The following is a 19,982-nucleotide window of genomic DNA, read 5'->3' as shown; positions in this document are numbered from 1 at the left end:
TTTCCCATGTAGAGTTGGAGGAAGCAAAAATAGTAATTGAGTCATTTACCAGAAATACTTTTCTGAGTCCAGATGGCTACAGGGCAGATTCTACAACTCTGATAATGTTCAGTTACATTAATTAAGCACATTTAATATCCACAGAATACTACTCTGCTACCTACTCTTGGCAAACAACTAATAAATATCATTCCTAAAGCCAAAGAATACTCCCTCCTTCAATTTGTGTCTCATGTTGACCAATATCCTTACCAGATGTTGATTATAAAATAGTAGCCAGAACAACAGCATATATATTAACTCCCCATATGCAATGCTTGTTCTATACAGATAAATCAGGATTGCTTGCCAGTAGAAAAGGTTCAGATGGCTTCTTAATTCTATTATGAGATGCTAAAAAAAAAAGAACTTGCCAGTGCAAGGTTGAGATATCGCTTCCCAATTCTCCAAGACACAGGTTTATATGACAAGATTATTGATTGAATATGATACCTCTTTACAGTTTTGGTAGCTGGAATTAGAATCAGTAGATTATAATTTTAGAGGAATAACCTTTAAAATTATGTAAAAATCCCAATATACACAACCGTCTGCTATTCTTCCTTGATTTTCCCCTAGGAAATGAGGCCACTGCATGTAAAAATACTGACGATTCAGACATATGGGATCTTCCAGTGGTAAGAATATATGTTATTCTGGTTTATACCACAAAATCAAGGATTAATTTAGTCCTCCATGTATTCAGTCCAGTAAAAGAGTAAAACGGGATTTGTTTCAAACATCTTCAGCAAAAATTGGTGTAAGCATTTATCCTCACCTAAAATTTAGAAAGAGTTTTGAGAAACCCAACTGCTAAGTATTTTCCTAAGCAGACAATAAATCTCCTGCTACTTGTGTCTGCCAGATGAAACAACAGATCCTATCAGGCAGAGTACATTATATAATTCAGGTTCTGGAACAAACCTGCAGGAGCTAATTTATATTCAAGTACCATTTACCTGAACTCCTGCCCCATCTGTACCCCAAGCATGGCTCTCCCTGGCCCAAGAGAGACTGAGAAATTCAAAAATAAGCATCTAGTACTAACTGAACATTGGTTTCAGTTAAGGTTTTATGTCAATGTCAAGATTTTCTTCCCTTGAGATGGGTATACAGAAGACTACACCTGGCTGATTGAATGACAAAAGATTACCAGACAATAAAAGGCCTGAACGTGTGTGGTGATGAATGTCTGTCACATGGTTTCTAGAACTCTTAGTTTGCTGAAAATTGAAGGCGCTAAACAATTCAAAGAAATGAAAAAAAAATTGTATGCCAAAATACTCCAGTCAGTAGAAATGACATTGATACTGCAATTGGCTTGAATTTTTTTCTGTTGGTTACCAGTTTTTAGTTAATTTTTATGACTGAGTTATACTGAGGATGTAACAATAGTACTGACTTCATTGGCTGAGGTTATTTGGTGTTGCAGAACAGCATAATACAACTCAAAGTTAGTGGAGCAGGAGGAGTCTGTAGGACATGATGTGAGGTTCACCAATGGGACCTGCTTTGATATTCAAATGGGGAGTAAGAAAGGAGGTGATTTATTGATGTGTACGTAAATCACTAATAATTTAGAAAATTGTGAGCTTGTTACTCTTTACTTTTTGGAAAGTTACTTTTTTATTGAGTCTGAATATCCTTCTATTGGCTGCAAATAAACGTAGTAATAATCAGCTGCAGTGAACATACCATCAGGATATTAAATCCAGCATAAGAAATGTAGCAGATGCTATGATGAGCAACAGGATTTAGATTTGGTCTCAGAACAAATCAAAAGTTAATTTCTAAGCCAAATTTATCCTAAAGGGAAACTGATAAAGCTGATTTGATGTTGCTCATGATTTTAAAAAGAAATATTCACTTTGGCAAAGACCATGTGATGTTTGAGTGCAAATTTAGTATTTATGAGACTTACAAGCAACTGAAAGTAGAGGTTTAGCTCTAGAAGAAAAGGATACTCTGCAATTTCATTATATTCAGGTCATTATATTCAAAACACACTGGGATATAATATAGCTATAAGTTCATTCAAATGGAGAGCCTACATGTTAAAGAACATAAAAGTGTATCTGATTTTTATGTTCCCAATACAACAGAAGGAGCCAAAATTATTTCAGTATATTCAGAGATAATGTCTCTCAATTTCAATGTATTCATACATAGCATTTCTTTAATAATCACTGACCCACTCAAAAACTTTGCTAAAGAGAAGTTAAAGATTCAGGAACATACCATTATTTGGAGTTCAACAGAATAAAACACAACTGGTCTGAATTCCATTTACAGATTTCAGAGGCTTCTTGATTTGAGCAATAATCCTCATTAGGGTGTTAGTATGGCTTATCTCCAACTAAGCGTCCTTATATAGTTAGTTACCACTTGCATTAAAACTAAAGATTCTGAAACTCCAGAACAGAGGACAATTCTAATAAACATTCTGAATAGTCATCGTATCAGTGTTTATTTGCTCAAATAAAAAAAAACTTTTTTGATGTTAGGAATTCACGTATGCAGTTAAGAATTTTCTCTCCAGTGCTATTTAGCACCTCTATCTCTTCCCAAAGGATAACCGTTCTCTGTTGTAGCCTGAACATGCATCTCTTAGAATAATGTGTAAATGTTTCAGTACTTTCTCCCTCTCAGGAAGTTTCTTTAAAGAACTGACTGATGTCATTTTTGGCTTCCAAGATGGAAAAATTCCAAAGACACTATTAAACAACAACAATATTATTGCTCCACTTTCATTAAAATGTCCTAAACAATGATTTAAAAGATCAAAAGATATTACAGAGAAAACTATGATAAAGACCCTGTAGCATTTAACTATCATATCATGCTGTTCTTAGCCTATGGGATATATTCTAACCATTGGTTTACAATCTGTTAGCATGGAAGGCCACATTTTTACCTTCTTTTGTACTGTGTGTATGCACAGGAAAGAGCTACATGATCATAGGTAAGAACCCCATCACATTAAAAAACTTATTTAGCTCTGAGTTCTTCATAAAGATGTAATAGGCTTTGTATCTGTACTCGACAGAATAAACACAGCAATAATATAATTAAGATAGTAATATTGTTTTTCCTCTTTGCAGCCACCTAATTCTTTATACACAACAGCTGTTCATATACAGCAGAGATGCTCTCAGACATGAAATAGCCTTTTATTCAGAAACCTGAGAAGTGTGCATCAAGGATGTTAGATTATCTGTAAGTAACTAGAATACAACAGGTTCCAGTTATGTTTTAAATACAACACTTTTTCACACCAGTAAATCAAGCATTTCTTGCAACATTTCATGATTATGGGTACTGCATACATTGACACGTTCTAGGAATACTGCACAAATTAAAATAACCTATTGTTCCTAGACAAGATAGCAGGGGCCACTTTGATGGAATACATTTTACAATATTCTTCTAGAAGAAGAAATAAGATAGTGTGACAAAGTTCCTCCTCTACCTTGGTGGGTCCTGCGCTTTTTGCTGGATTTTGCTCGCCTCAGAGATTCACAGTAGCCCTCAGTTTGGCCAACTTTTGTGGCTCAAATCTGCCATTCACTCAGATAACCTCATCACTGGCCAGCATGGGGAAAAGGAAGGAGGACAATCCCCACAATCTCTGCTGGTCCACCTAGTGGGTCGGGGAATAGGCCAGGGACCTTCCCCTCTGGTGGGACCCACAGTCCAAGTCAACTCCTCCTACATCCAATAGGGAGTTGGGGGATGGGGGGAACCTGGGCCTGCCCTATACTCCGGGTTCCAGCCCAGGGCCCTGTGGATCACAGCTGTCTATAATGTTTTGTATAACACCTGTGTGACAACTACAACTTCCTGGGCTACTTCCCCATGGCCTCCTCCCAACATCTTCTGTATCCTCACCACAGGACCGTCCTCCTGATGCCAGATAGCACTTGTACTCCTCAGTCCTTCAGCAGCATGCCCTCTCACTCTCAGCTCCTTGCGCGCATCTCACTAACCTCACTAATTTAATTAATTCTAGCAGCTTCCCAATTGGTTACAGGTGTCCTAATTAGCCTGCCTGCCTTAATTAGTTCTAGAAAGTTCCTGAGCGTTCTGGAATAGTCCCTATTATTTTACCCAAGGAAAAGGGACCTGCTTAACCTGGAACTAATGTATCTACCTTTGACCACTCTTTTGTAGCTATCTGGCTTGACCCTGTCACAGTAGTTTTTAATTAAACATTTTCTTATGAAATAGTTTACAGGAAAACAAGGATGGTCTTCTTGTGCCCTCTAAGTTGTTATAGTTAACTTTGTGTTCTTATTCTTTAGTGTCAAAGCAGAGATTTTTTGGAAGTGGCCCATATGAGTTAGGAACCTCCCTCCAATTTCAAAAACACCTATGGGATTTAGGAGTGGAAGTCCATTTTGAAAATCCCAGCTAAAAGGTCTATTTTCATCTAAAGACATTTAGGCAATTTAAAGTCTATTTTTAATCTGCGCTACCACTAGTGAAACACTACCAACATACTAATATCCATTTATTAAAATTGTTATCCATTTTCAAACAGACACATAGAGAGATTGTCTTAACTGATTAATAGTAAATGTGGGCATCATTCAGCAAGTCAATAACATTGCATTTTTATTTTCAGATTGCTATTTTATATGTGTGATATGTAAAGGGGGTAGAAATAGTGTATGCAACATTTTCATTGTGGAATATTTCTCAGCATTATGCTACATTTTATAAACTTTTTTCATGCTACCTCAATGCAGTACATCCTTCCTCATGGTGAAATACACATCCACAAGGTACAGTCACGCTATCTCTCTGCTAGTAATGAAAATAAATACCGGTGGACTAGGCAGGCTTGTATAGCCCTCACAAAAGCCTGCACTGCCTCATCTTCACCGCTATTTTTAGTGAGCTGGCTAGATTAAAGTTAGTGCAGTTTTGCCTACCAAAGCAGCCAATCACATCTTTGATTGCAGCATAGACACCACCTCTGAGATGATATGCTGATATGATTTTAAATAATCATATTTAAGGATGAATAAGGAACAAGATATACAATAGAGTTAACATCTATATAATTATTAAATATTCAGCAAAAAGCAGTTGCTGACAGATACCAGATCCCTGGCCCTCCATTCCTCCTGCTTTGTGCTTCTCTGGGGACACAAAGCAGATGGAAAAGTGGCTTTAGTAGTTAGTTGGCAATTCCGCTGGTGTACAGGTGATGCAGAGCTATTGGGCAGAAGACCACTGCGGACATTCCTGCTGAATGCAAGTTAGAGTATCTCAGCTCCCAACCAGTCCCAGGATCCCAGGGGTAAAGCCATTTCTGCTTCCTACCCTTTGGGTCCTGTGCTGAGCAGTTTTGTCTGGTCTTGCCTTGTGTCTCTTTACAGGGGATGTCTTGTGTAAATACTGAATGCAGCAAATTAATTCTTATGTAGCTTCTTTTCTTTAATCCAAGATGTTTAGCAATTAACACATTTTATTACAAGTGGGGGATGTATATAATACCAGGAATGTAGAAAGCATTTTATTACAACTAGCTTGAAGCCAACATTAAAAGTGAAGCTTTCTTTTAATCAGGGCCACAAACAAAATTTACAGGATTCAGGATGTCAAAAGTGGGCCCTCATCCCACAGTGGGTGCACCTACCTTCATCATGGATACCCTGTTCTATCCTATCACAGGATTCAACTTCACCTTGTTTCTACCCTGCCATCGCAGGTAGACTGAATTTAGTAACTTAGAATTGTCAAGGGCTCCAGGATTAACACTCCTACCCTTTCCAAATGTGTCATGGGAAAAATGGCCTTAGATTTATGTCTTACACCAAGAAAACACTTCTAGTAATATCATAGAATAGAGCCGATATACTGAGCAATGGTTCAGTATGGAATTAGAAAGTAAGAGTAAAACCTACTCACCAAAGCTGCTTCTTACAATACCAGTATCTGGGTTTCTCCTATAGAGCTCACATCCAAGACCTGATTTTTAATTGATCAGGCTTTCCTTCTGAGATCTGGCAAGATTACAACTGGAGATGACAAGCTGCATGATCAGCAGACCTACAACAAAAGTAGTCTCATATTGTAACAGCAAAACTTTTTTTGAAAAAACAAAACAAAACAACTGAACATGAATTAAAGTAAAATGACAGTTAAAGGCATTTATTCCTCCTATGAGGTATGTGTAGCTATAGCTGTCATGACTTATTACACTTTAATTTCTGGAATGTTGTCTTAGTCATTTAATTTTGTAGTATGACCTTCTCCAGACTTTTATATTTATGAATTCCCTGATAAATCCAGTTCAGTTTTAAACAAATATTGTGACTCTGATAAAAATCTAACTGGAGGAATTAGAACCTGTGTATGAAATTTGATGGCTGCCATGTGCTACGCAGAATAAGCTATAATTTGAATAGCATCTCTGTGACCGATACATACGTACAGGAGATAAAATAATTAACATTCATGATGAAAATGTCTGCAGATCAGTGGTAAAGATAAAAACAAACAAACAGAACCCAAGTCCCAAAACAAACACATTGTCCAGATAAAACTAAAAAAACATAAAAATCAAAGACAAAATACGTCTTTTAAAGGTCGTACTGTGAGTGATGAATGCATGAAATACATAATTATACTTCCCAGAAATAAAATGATATTCATTAAAAGTTAATATTATTTCTCTAGTTGATCTTTTGTTTTAGTTGTTTGTTTAGTCCTTCTTATTTTTCTCTTCTCTCTAGCATACAATTCCCAGTCCACTTAATTAAAATAATGTAAATTCTGTCAAACCAAGAAAAAACTGCATGTAACAGAATAGAAGAAATACAATAATTAATTTAACTTTTTTTTAAAATGTCAAGTTGGAAAAATATGACTAAACTTGTGAAAGGCATAAACATGGTATAAAGGAACCAAGCTCTGGTGTGTGCACAAACAGAACATTGATCAGGACACACAGCGTACAGAAGACATACACAAGGATAGATTTAAACAGCAGGCTGTAACTATATTAACTGAACTTTGGGGTGTGGCACTATCCACCACCCTTTCCCCCCTCATACCAGGCATTGAATTGGGTTCAGTGTGCATGAGGAAGGGCTTGGCTTCAACATGTCTGGGCATGAACTCTCCCTCCCTCTCTCAGAGGCTGGCCATCCCCCGGGTTTAATGACCAAACTTCTACCCTGTTGAAATGGCAGGGAGGGTCATTATTGATATCAGTAGAGAGAGGAGGATTCGTATAGTAAACTAACACTTGAACACCATCCTTTTCAGGAGGCAATTGGTCAGAGAGAGGAGACAATGCAATATGTAATTCAAAGATGAAAAATCAATAGAGTCCTTTACACAGGCTAGGTATGAATGATATTTATTTGTGTATTTGTATACATATGCACATTCCCCCGCACCCACCCCCGCACACATACATCTCAACCCTCATCTCCAAAAGGATTGAAAAAATATTATTTATGAACTGAGAAAAGAAAATCAAACATTTTGTAACTTTTTCCCCCTGGATTTTTTTTCCATTGAAAAACTGAATTTTGGAACATTAAAGGGAAGTGATTTCTAAAGTGTTTTTTTTTTTAAAAACACCCACCTTTCCTCAGGATTTCCTATATTTCTAATGTTTATGTTATTTAGCAATAGAGATCAGCAACTTGCACTCAGTGTTAATATAGTATTTTTTTTAATGTTGGAACTTCCCTTATTTTCTGTAATGCAAATGAAGAATTATTAGCATAGTAAACACATGGTGTGACAAAGTTCCTCCTCTGCCTTGGTGGGTCCTGTGCTTATTGGCGGATTTTCTTGCATCAGAGGTTCACAGCAGCCCTCAGTTTGGCCACTTTTGTGGCTCAAATCTGCCGTTCACTCAGTTAGCCTCACTACTGGCCAGCATGGGGAAAGGAAGAAGAACAATCCCCGCAGTCTCTGCTGATCCACCTAGTGTACTGGGGAACAGGCCAGAGACCTTCCCCTCTGGTGGAACCCAGTTCAACTCCTCTGGTATCAAGTAGGGAGTTGGGGTGGAGGGATGGGGGGAACCCGGGCACTCCCTCTACTCTGGATTCCAGCCCAGGGTCCTGTGGATTGCAGCTGTCTACAGTGGCTCCTGTAACAGCTGCGTGACAGCTACAACCCCCTGGGCTACTTCCCTATGGCCTCCTCCCAACACCTTCTTTATTCTCACCACAGGACCTCCCTCCTGATATCTGATAATGCTTGTACTTCTCAGTCTTCCAGTAGTACGCCTTCTCACTCTCAGCTTCTTGTGCCTCTTGCTCCCAGCTCCTCGCACACACACCACAAACTGAAGTGAGCTCCTTTTTAAACCCAGGTGCCCTGATTAGCCTTCCTTAATTGATTCTAGCAGCTTCTTGATTGGCTGCAGGTGTTCTAATCAGCCTGTCTGCCTTAATTGTTTCCAGAAAGTTCCTGGTTGTTCTGGAACCTTCCCTGTTACCTTACCCAGGGAAAAGGGACCTACTTAATCTGGGGCTAATATATTTGCCTTCTATTACTCTCCTGTAGCCATCTGGCCAGACCCTGTCACAATGGATACAGCTTCAATGAGATTGATGAAAGATTTTGATTAAATAAACACTGTTAATATGTCAAATTTTAATAAAACCGTCTTTAAATGGCAGGGAGGGAGACAATTTCTACTGAACACTGAGAAGCTCAAGTTTTTCTTGGACTCCCTTAGTGAGAAAAAACAGCAAGAAAATTTCCTTTACGAGACAACTCCAGTCTAGTCTATTACCCAAGTCCATTGACAGTATCCTCAAAATCATGCTTCTTGTCGGTATAAATTACTTAGTACAGTAAGTAATTAGTGAGAAAAGGTAGGTGAGGCAATATCTTTTATTGGACCAACTTCTGTTGGTGAAAGGAACAAGCTTTCCAGCTACAGAGAGCTCTTCCTCAGGTCTGGGAAGGGTAATCAGAATGTCACAGCTAAATAAAAGGTGGAACAGATTGTTAAGTACAAGGAGTTAACATATGTTGCAAGAGCCTGTTACATGCTTAAAGTTAAATATGCGCTTAAATGTTTTGTTGGGGGATCAGAAGCCTGAAATTATGGATGATAGCATCATCATCATCTTTATCATCATGACAAATCCCAAAAGGATGTGGTCTCTTCGCAAACCAAGCCCCATCTGGATCAATCTCTGACAAGGTAGTTTAAGTAGTCTGATTGTATGTTCAGTTTATGTCCATCATTGGCAATCTTATTCTGCCACCTAAGCTGCCCATGTGATTGCTGGTCATGCAGTGGCATTTCTTGGTGCACATACTTTGGGATTCATTGGTCTTTCATTCTTATAACATGTCCAGACCAAGAAAGCTGCAGGAACTGAGCAGTGCTGGTGGTATCAGTTGCTGGGTTTGGCTATGAATATTTTCATTTCTGATCTTCTCCTGCCATTTGAGAAATTGATGAGAATTAAAAATGTCAAACTGGTGCTCTTCAGCCTTTGTCAGCACCCATATTTCACTTCCATACAACAGAATTGGTATACTGTAGTTCTATAGATCCAGAGCTTTGTAGCAAGCTTGATGTTACAAGATCCCCACGGAGGATGCCAAAGAGTCTGAAACATGGCAGCAACTGCTGCTTTATGAACATCCATGTCCTTCAAGACCCTCCCGCACTGCCTATGATGCTGCACAAATATTTGACAGCTGCCATTGCTCAATGGCCCATCCAGACAGGTTAATATTGATCCATATGAAATCTGGAGCTGGAGGCTGTTTGATGGTAATCACCAGGGACTTCGTTTTACACAGATTAATAACCACACCAATGCATGTTGCTTCTTGCCTGATCAGACTTCAGGTAAATTTCATCTTCAAAAAGAAAAAAAATTGCCATACATCAGCTTCCTTGAGAATCATTGTTTCTTCTGATCTGCAGTTTGTCGTGAATAGCCTACATTTCAAAGTACTGTATGCTCTCTCAGGAAATTATACTAAAAATCGGGTGATTGAGAGATGAAAGCGTTTTTGATATTTAATACAGAAGCATATTTACAATTCATAATGAAAAATTAGACTTATAATGAGGAAAACTCCCCCACAAAAAAGAAAATTAGCTTTACTATTCAACAACGTTGAAAATATAAAATATTCCTTAAAATACACAGCTGTACAAGACAAATACTTTCCAGATTTACCAACCCAGCTCCCAATAGTTTATTTTTGTTCAAATTTAAGAGAACATTTAATTAGAAAAAAAATAAAGATGGAATTCTCCCTCAAGGAACTGGATTTTATAACCAAAATTGCCTCTCTTACTATACAAGGAATATTCATATTTTAGGTCTGACCACATAGTTTTTTGATTAGCCTATTCAAACAAACACTCCCAGTGGGTAGCTCAGAATGTCCATTAAATTCATGAGAGAAGGCAATTGTCTCCTTGCTGTTTATGATTTTGTTATTGTCAATGTTTCACCGATTTTATGGCCCTTTCTTTTAGGCCTTGTCTGGCACGTTTCTGCACAGTAAAGCAGCTTTCTGTGTTGTAACTCCTGAAGTGTACACACTGCCAAGCCACTTAGTGCGCAGAAACTGCGCAGTTGCAGCGCTGTAAAAAACCACTCCGAGAGGCGTACAGCTTTCTGCACCAGAGGTACAGTGCTGCAGTGCCAGTGTAGACACCCTGATCAATTACAGTGCTGAGATTGGCCACTGAGAGGTGTCCCACAATGCCTGTTCTCACCTCTCTGGTCATCGGTTTGAACTTTACTGCCCTCAGGTGACCAATCGTTATCCCACTCCTTAAATTCCTTGGCAATTTTGAAATTCCCCTTCCTGTTTGCTCAGTGATGCATGCAGTGGTCTCAGCTCATCTTTCCAGGTGATCATGCCTGCTCCATGCACCACGCGATCCTCCACTTGGAGCAAAGCCGAGCTGCTGGACCTCATCAGCATTTGGGGAGAGGAGACTGTCTGCGCAGACTGACAGAAAGGGGCCATGACCAGGACACACTATAGTGCAGGGTCAAAGTGAAGGAGCTCTGGAATGCCTACCACAAGGAGTGGGAGGTAATCCGCCACTCCAGTGCTGCACCCACAAGCTGCTGGTTCTACAGAGAGCTGGACGCGATACTCAGTGGTGACCCCACATCCACTGCGAATGCCACTGTGGATACTTCAGTGGCTCATGTGCCAGTCGAGAGTGGACCGAGCCAGGAGAAGGAAATCTTGGATGAGGATGTGGAGGGGGAAGCCCAGATGTGCATACCACCACATGCCTAGTCTGAGCGGTGGAACAGGGTGTTGATTGACTCCCTCACTGCACAGCAATCTGCCTCACAGAGCTCCAGGAAACTCTCATGGAGATACTGGGCAATCCGCTGCTACAGATTCTTTGCCAGAGCTGCTTTGTTTCTTGCCCCATTAAGGGTAACTTTCCCGTGCCATTCTGCTGTCAAAGCAGGGGGACCATTGCTGCACACAGGCAAGCCACATAGGGGCCAGGGCGGAAGCTGCAGTCTTGCAGAAGACCCTCCCTTAATTCCCTGCTCACCCTCAGCAGTGAGATATCTTCCATAATGAACACAGCCTGTTAAAATGTGGGGACAGTAATGATTATAAGGCGCCCCCTATAGTGCTGTCTCTCTCCAAGTGCCCAGTGTACAGTTCGGCCCTGGAAAACTGATTTCCCCTGCCCCTGTAGTTACTCACCATTTTGGGGGTCTTGTGGTTCATATGTGCTTGCTTGGGGTCAGCCAGTTAGTGACAGGTGTGTGAATAACAGCTGTGTTTTAAATCAGTGGTCTCTGTGTTGCAAACAATACTGCTTCTGTAAAATGTTGCATTTAAACCTCACAGAGATGACCTTGGGAACCCAGCCTCCCTCTTTGTTATCAGCGGCTGAATGGCTGTGCAGAATTAGAAAGCGGCCGTGAACAACTAAAGAGGACTTTCTGCATGATGTCATTCCATAGGTGAAAAATAAGAATCGAAGGAGTGGCGGGACAGCGAGAAGAGGGACCAAAAGGAGAACGCGGTACGCCAGAATGAAGCCATGGAGTAGCTCTTAAAAGTTATGGAGTGCTAAGCAGACATGCTCCAGGCGCTACTAGCACTGCAAACCGAGCAGCTCCGTGCCCGCCCTCCCCTGCGGCCGCTGTTGCAAAACTCTTTCCCATGCCCCACCCACCCTAGACACCACCAACACACTCTTATCAACCTCCTGGCTCCAGTCTGTACCCGCTGCATTCCACTCCATCTCTGTCACAGTCCAGCCCTGCAGACTCCCAAGACCCACTGCACTCATTGCTCTCGCTCTGCAGTTTAGCCCTGCTAAAGTACAGTACCTGCTGCACTGTACTCCAAAGGAGAAGGCTGGGTATGATAACTGGACATACACAAATTTTTAACCCTCCTGGAACCCCACCTCTTCCTGGAACCCTCCCTTCCCCCACCCTCCTCAGTGCTGATGTGTTTTTTCATTTGTCTCTCTCCTCCGGTTGTTGTTTTTTAATAAAAGAATTGTTTTGGTTTGAAAGCAATCTTTATTACATTAACTGAAAGCAAACAGAGCCCTGCAAAGCAACGGGCAATTCATAATGCATCATCTGCAGCAATCACAATCACCTCCTAGCATTACAAGCACTGCACTCTCGAGCATAGAAACAAATATTAATGGATTTCAGCTTCAAATTGCTGCCTCAAGTCATCCCTGATCCTTATGGCACCGTGCTGCACCCCTCTAATAGCCCTGGTCTCTGGCTGTTCAAATTCAGCCTCCAGGCACTGAGCCTTAGCGGTGAAGCCCTGAGTGAAGCTATCACCCTTCCCTTCACAAATGTTATGGAGTGTACAGCACGTGGCTATAAGCACAGGAATATTGTCATCAGCAGGTCCAGCCCCTGCCCCCCATATAGGCAGCACCAGCAGGCCTTTAAATGGCAAAAGCACATTCAACAGTCATTCTGCACTTGCTCCGCCTGTTGTTGAATCGCTCCTTGCTGCTGTCAAGGTGCCCCATGTATGGCTTCATAAGCCATGGCATTAAGGGGTAGGCAGGGTCTCCCAGGATCACAATAGGCATTTCAACTTCCCCTATGCTGATCTTCTGGTTTGGGAAGAAAGTCCCTGCTTGCAGCTTCCTGAACAGGCCAGTGCTCTGAAACATGGATGTGTCATGCACCTTTCCAGACCAGCCTGTGTTAATGCCCATGAAATTCCCACGGTGATCCACAAGCACCTGGAGAACCATTGAGAAATACCCCTCCTGATTAATGTACTCAGTGGCTAGGTGGTCTGGTGCCAGAATTGGAATATGCATACTATCTATCGCCCCTCCACAGTTAGGGAAGCCCATTTGTGCAAAGCCATCCACAATATCACACACGTTGCCCAGAGTCATCGTCTTTTGGAGCAGGATGCGATTAATGGCCCTGCACACTGCCATCAACATGAGTCTAATGGTTGTCTTTCCCACTCCGAACTGGTTAGAGACCACTCGGTAGCAGTCTGGAGTAGCCAGCTTCCATAGTGCAATAGCCACATGCTTCTCCAAGGACAGGGCAGCTCTCATTCTCATGTCCTTGCACCGCGGGGCTGGGGCGAGCTCATCACACAATCCCATGAATGTGGTTTTCCATTCATCTGAAAGTTCTGCAGCCAATGCTCATCATCCCAGACGTGCATCACGATATGATCCCACCTCAGTGCTTGTTTCCCGAGCCCAAAAGCAGCGTTCCACTGTGGTCAGCACCTCCATGAATGCCACAAGCAATCTTGTGTGGTAGCTGCTATGCGTGGCAAAATCAATGTTGCACTCCTCTTGCCTTTGTAGTTTAAGGAATAACTCCACTGCCACTTATGACGTGTTAGTCGGAGCGAGCAGCATATTGGTCAACACATGTGGGATCCATTCCTGCAGCCCAAAGACGCAGGGCGCGCAGTACACAAACTGTTGAAAGATGGTGCCAAATACAATGGAAGCACAGGGATTGCTGGGATGCAAAACAATGCATCATGGGGCATTGGGACAGGACCCAGGATGTCCCGCAATCCGCTCTGCCTTCCCACAACTCTTAGCGGCAGAAGAGGAAGAGATGCTCTGTGGGATAGCTGCCCAGAGTGCACCGCTCCAAATACTGCTACGAGTCTGAACATGCTATTCGCCAGGCAGCTGACAGTATGAACACACAACAATGGTTTCCCTTCAGCGCTCTCTGAGTGGTGCTGTAACTGCCGGCGCTATAACTCTCCCAGTGTAGACATACCCTTAGAGTCAACTAGCCTAAGGTAAGTGGGGAGATCAGATAAGGTTACAGTCTGTGTTAGGCTCTAAATTATTCTGGCATTTTATTAAATAGACAGCAATCTGCTTTCTGTTGTAACTGAGTATCAGATGGACCCTTAGACTCCTGAGGAAAACTGATAGCATTTTTATATTCTGAATCACTTTGACTGTGTCAATACTGCAGAACATATCAACTATATCCAAGATATGTGGTCCTTAGCAAAATCATGAATTTTATAAATACCAGAAATTGTCTTCCTATTCATTTCACGTATTTGAATGGCTGTAATATGAAAGCCAATTCCAAAGTATCAGAATGATACAGCAGGGAGAAAGGAGTAAAGTCAGTTGAATTATTTATTTTTTCTCTTTCGCCTCTACCTCTTTGTCTGAAAAGAAGAATCAATGATTGTGCTGTAGATTTCAGTGTCGGACAATTTAGAATTGTGAAGGAACATACATGTTGTAGAATATAATGGGGTTGAGATCCCACTATGGGTGACTGACACATCCATTTCCAGTAAAACCAGACTGGTGTATTATACAATGTATTCTTCTGGTGTGTCTCAGCCACCCCTAGTATTCTGTGGGAGTGACAAGTGTATTCCCAGAGAATCCTGCTGCTAATGGCTGTCATGAACATTTTGACACTCCTCCCTACTTGTGTGCAGGTTTAAGGCAGAGGTATCGTCCTAATTAAATAAGGAAGATACATTTCTGTAATGTAACTTGTACCCACCCTAAAGCCCCTCTGCAGTGTCAGAATGGTGTAAAGTGGTCTTAGTAAAAGTGAAAATCAGCTCATTTGTGTCAGTAAAGGTTGGCAGGATTGAACCTTTAGTGTGGTGTTGGTCTGGCCACTGGAAGTCAGTCACCAAAATCTTAAAATGCTGATATGACACGTATCAGCCTCAAAGGGTAGCATTTCCAAAAGAACGTAAGTGACTTTGGAGTTTCAGTCCATTTTCAAAGGTAACAGGCATTTAGCCAGACTTTTAGATGTATTTAGGTGCCTAAATATTCAGATAGGCATCTAATGGGATTTTCAAAAGTGCATTGATGTCTAACTCCTATTGAAATCAGTGGGACTTAGGCTCCTAAGAGCCAGATTTTTAAAGGTATTTAGGGTCCTAAAGATCCAGATAGGCACCTACTAGAAAAATCAAAAATTCTTAGGCACCTAAGCCCCACTAATTTTAAATGAGATTAAAGCTCCTAAGTGCCTGAGTCACTTTTTAATTATTTTATTTTTTACCCTAAAGATTTTCTTAAGCATTTGTTTGGTAATTTTTGCAACTCAGTTCTCTTATTTCACGGTAGTCTTATAAAATAATTTGTGATGTTTGTCTAGAAATTTCCTGAGGAGGCCATGGTGAATTTGTCCTCTGCTGACTCTTTATTGTCAGCCTTTTGACTTCAAATGAAATTTGCCACAAAGCCTATTATACCTGTTCTTCTTAGGGACTTTTAAAAAAAAATCTACCTAATTAATTCATTGCTGAGTTTATCCATGCAAGTTATAAATGACAAATCCTGTTTTCCGTGTAAAGAATATTGTTATATGTAATTTGCCTTCAAAACAGATAGATTCAGGCTCATTGAAATAATCCCTCGGGTTCTTTTTTAGATTTGCATTTCATTTCATAAGCAGATCTCATAGCTTCTGAATTGTTGCAGTGTAAGTCATTTTCTGCTTATATTCAGAAGAGCAGCAAAAACACTTTTATTAGTGTCTGAGAGCAACTCACCACCACACTGTCTATGGACAGAGAGCAAAGACGATCCCATCAGAAACTATCCCAACAAGCTCAACATACTTTTTATTGCTGTAGATATTGTATTACAGATTTTAATCATTCTTTAGTGGGAAGACTGTTTTCCTATTAAACCTGTGATAATATACCGATTGGTTCCCATTTTCCATTGTATATGCCTTTGAGGCTTTGGTCACTGAATACAAATGGAAGCGGTTTTTTTCTTCTTCTAATTTTACAAGGAGATTTGGGGAATGGGGTGGTTGACGAGGAGTAACTTTTTTCAGTTCTTTTAACTGTTTATTTTTTGCTGATTAGTGAACCAATCAAAGTAACGGATTCAGAATGTGTTTTGTACTGACTAATAAATGACACGCTTCATTTTAAGTGCCTTTTTTGCTCATGAAAAGCGGCAGATTAATGGCACTGAAGAATGGAGTTGATGGTCTTAGTCTAGTTCATCATGGACAGTCAGGAGTCTCTGCAGCAAGGCTAAGGAATGAATGGACATAGAAGCTTAACTACCTTCTTACCACTAGAGATCACGGGGTGGAGGCACATTGGCAAGGCAGTGAGGGAAAGTTTTTTTCCAAACCCCCAACAGCATGTTCCAAAGGGTTATAAGATACAATCTGCTTTATAATATATAATGCATATTGTCAGTGTCAAGGTTCCTTCCCCATTCTGAAGTCAAGGGTTACAGATGTGGGGACCTGCATGAAAGACCCCCTAAGCTTATTTTTACCAGCTTAGGTTAAAAACTTTCCCAAGGCACAAACCTTGCCTTGTTCTTGAACAGTATGTTGCCACCACCAAGCGCTTTAACAAAGAACCGGGGGAAAGGACCTCTTGAAGTTCCTCTTCCCCCAGCAATCCCCCCAAGCCCTTACACCCCCTTTTCTGGGGAGGCTTGAGAATAAACAAGTTGAGCACAGACCAGCTTGGGTTTCTCAGGACCCTAGAAACCCAATCAGATTCTTAAAAAACAGAACTTTATTAGAAGAACAAAACACGGATAAAAGAAACACTCTGTAAAATTAGAATGGAAGATAATCTCACAGGCAGTCAGATTCCAAACATAGAGAATCCCTCTAGGCAAAACCTTAAGTTACAAAAAGACACAAAAACAGGAATACACATTCCCTCCAGCACAGTGAATTTACAAGCCAAAAAAACAAATAAAACCTAATGCATTTTCTAGCTAGATTACTTACCAACTTTACAGGAGTTGGAGAGCTTGCATCTTTGATCTGTTCCTGGCAAAGGTATCACACAGACAGACAGACAGACAGACAGAAGCCTTCTCCCCCCTCCAGATTTGAAAGAATCTTCTCCCATCCTTGGCCATTTTGGGTCAGGTGCCAGCGAGGTTACCTTAGCTTCTTAACCCTTTACAGGTGAAAGGATTTTGCCTCTGGCCAGGAGGGATTTTATAGCACTGTATACAGAAAGGTGGCTACCCTTCCCTTTATATTTATGACAGTCAGAGAAAAAAACATGCACTAGAAAGGAAGGATGGTAACATGCTTAAAGAAATTGGTCAAGACTCTGGAGATCTAAGTTCAATTTCTGGCTAAACCACAGACTCTTTATGGGACCTTCGACTAGTCCCATCTATAAAATGTGGGTCATAATACTTACACTTCCTTATCTACTTTATCTTATAAATGATATTACAAAATTAGGAGGAGTTCAGAAACAAGCAAAGAGGAAAGCAAGGAAAGTGTGGGCCCCTTACTGAATGAGGGAGGCAACCTAGTGACAGAGGATGTGGAAAAAGCTAATGTACTCAATGCTTTTTTTGCCTCTGTTTTCACTAACAAGGTCAGCGCCCAGACTGCTGCACTGGGCATCACAGAATGGGGAAGAGATGGCCAGCCCTCTGTGGAGATAGAGGTGGTTAGGGACTATTTAGAAAAGCTGGACGTGCACAAGTCCATGGGGCCGGACGAGTTACATCCGAGAGTGCTGAAGGAATTGGCGGCTGTGATTGCAGAGCCCTTGGCCATTATCTTTGAAAACTCGTGGCGAACGGGGGAAGTCCCGGATGACTGGAAAAAGGCTAATGTAGTGCCAATCTTTAAAAAAGGGAAGAAGGAGGATCCTGGGAACTACAGGCCAGTCAGCCTCACCTCAGTCCCTGGAAAAATCATGGAGCAGGTCCTCAAAGAATCAATCCTGAAGCACTTACATGAGAGGAAAGTGATCAGGAACAGTCAGCATGGATTCACCAAGGGAAGGTCATGCCTGACTAATCTAATCGCCTTTTATGATGAGATTACTGGTTCTGTGGATGAAGGGAAAGCAGTGGATGTATTGTTTCTTGACTTTAGCAAAGCTTTTGACACGGTCTCCCACAGTATTCTTGTCAGCAAGTTAAGGAAGTATGGGCTAGATGAATGCACTATAAGGTGGGTAGAAAGCTGGCTAGATTGTCGGGCTCAACGGGTAGTGATAAATGGCTCCATGTCTAGTTGGCAGCCGGTGTCAAGTGGAGTGCCCCAGGGGTCGGTCCTGGGGCCGGTTTTGTTCAATATCTTCATAAATGATCTGGAGGATGGTGTGGATTGCACTCTCAGCAAATTTGCGGATGATACTAAACTGGGAGGAGTGGTAGATACGCTGGAGGGGAGGGATAGGATACAGAAGGACCTAGACAAATTGGAGGATTGGGCCAAAAGAAATCTGATGAGGTTCAATAAGGATAAGTGCAGGGTCCTGCACTTAGGATGGAAGAATCCAATGCACCGCTACAGACTAGGGACCGAATGGCTAGGCAGCAGTTCTGCGGAAAAGGACCTAGGGGTGACAGTGGACGAGAAGCTGGATATGAGTCAACAGTGTGCCCTTGTTGCCAAGAAGGCCAATGGCATTTTGGGATGTATAAGTAGGGGCATAGCGAGCAGATCGAGGGATGTGATCGTTCCCCTCTATTCGACACTGGTGAGGCCTCATCTGGAGTACTGTGTCCAGTTTTGGGCCCCACACTACAAGAAGGATGTGGATAAATTGGAGAGAGTCCAGCGAAGGGCAACAAAAATGATTAGGGGTCTAGAGCACATGACTTATGAAGAGAGGCTGAGGGAGCTGGGATTGTTTAGTCTGCAGAAGAGAAGAATGAGGGGGGATTTGATAGCTGCTTTCAACTACCTGAAAGGGGGTTCCAAAGAGGATGGCTCTAGACTGTTCTCAATGGTAGCAGATGACAGAACGAGGAGTAATGGTCTCAAGTTGCAATGGGGGAGGTTTAGATTGGATATTAGGAAAAACTTTTTCACTAAGAGGGTGGTGAAACACTGGAATGCGTTACCTAGGGAGGTGGTAGAATCTCCTTCCTTAGAGGTTTTTAAGGTCAGGCTTGACAAAGCCCTGGCTGGGATGATTTAACTGGGAATTGGTCCTGCTTCGAGCAGGGGGTTGGACTAGATGACCTTCTGGGGTCCCTTCCAACCCTGATATTCTATGATTCTATGATTCTATGAAAGAGAATGATTGGGGCATAGAAAAACCCTTATGAAGAGAGATTGAAAAGAGTGGGATTGTTTACATAAAGAGGAGATGAATAAAGGGAGACATGATAAAACAATTAACGTTATAGAGGTAGATCACAAATTTACTCCTGTCTCATAGTACAAGATCAAATGGGAAATTACAAGAAATCGAAAGGCAGCAAATTCAAAACTGATAGAAGTAAATACTTTTTCTGCACAATGCATAAATTAGACTGTGGAAGTTATTGCCCCAGTCAGTGAGGCCAAGAACTCAGCAAGGTTCAAAGAGGAATTAGCCATTCATATGGATATCAAGAATATCTAGAGTTATAACAGTTAATACAAAAAATAAAGAGGACAGAAATCCTCATACTTAGTGGCTTACATCATAGTCAGCAGGTGAACAAGAGTGGTGAATGATAG

The sequence above is a fragment of the Natator depressus genome, chromosome 8 (genome assembly GCF_965152275.1).
Source record: "Natator depressus isolate rNatDep1 chromosome 8, rNatDep2.hap1, whole genome shotgun sequence".
NCBI lineage: Eukaryota > Metazoa > Chordata > Testudines > Cheloniidae > Natator > Natator depressus.
This window is presented reverse-complemented; position numbering follows the sequence as displayed.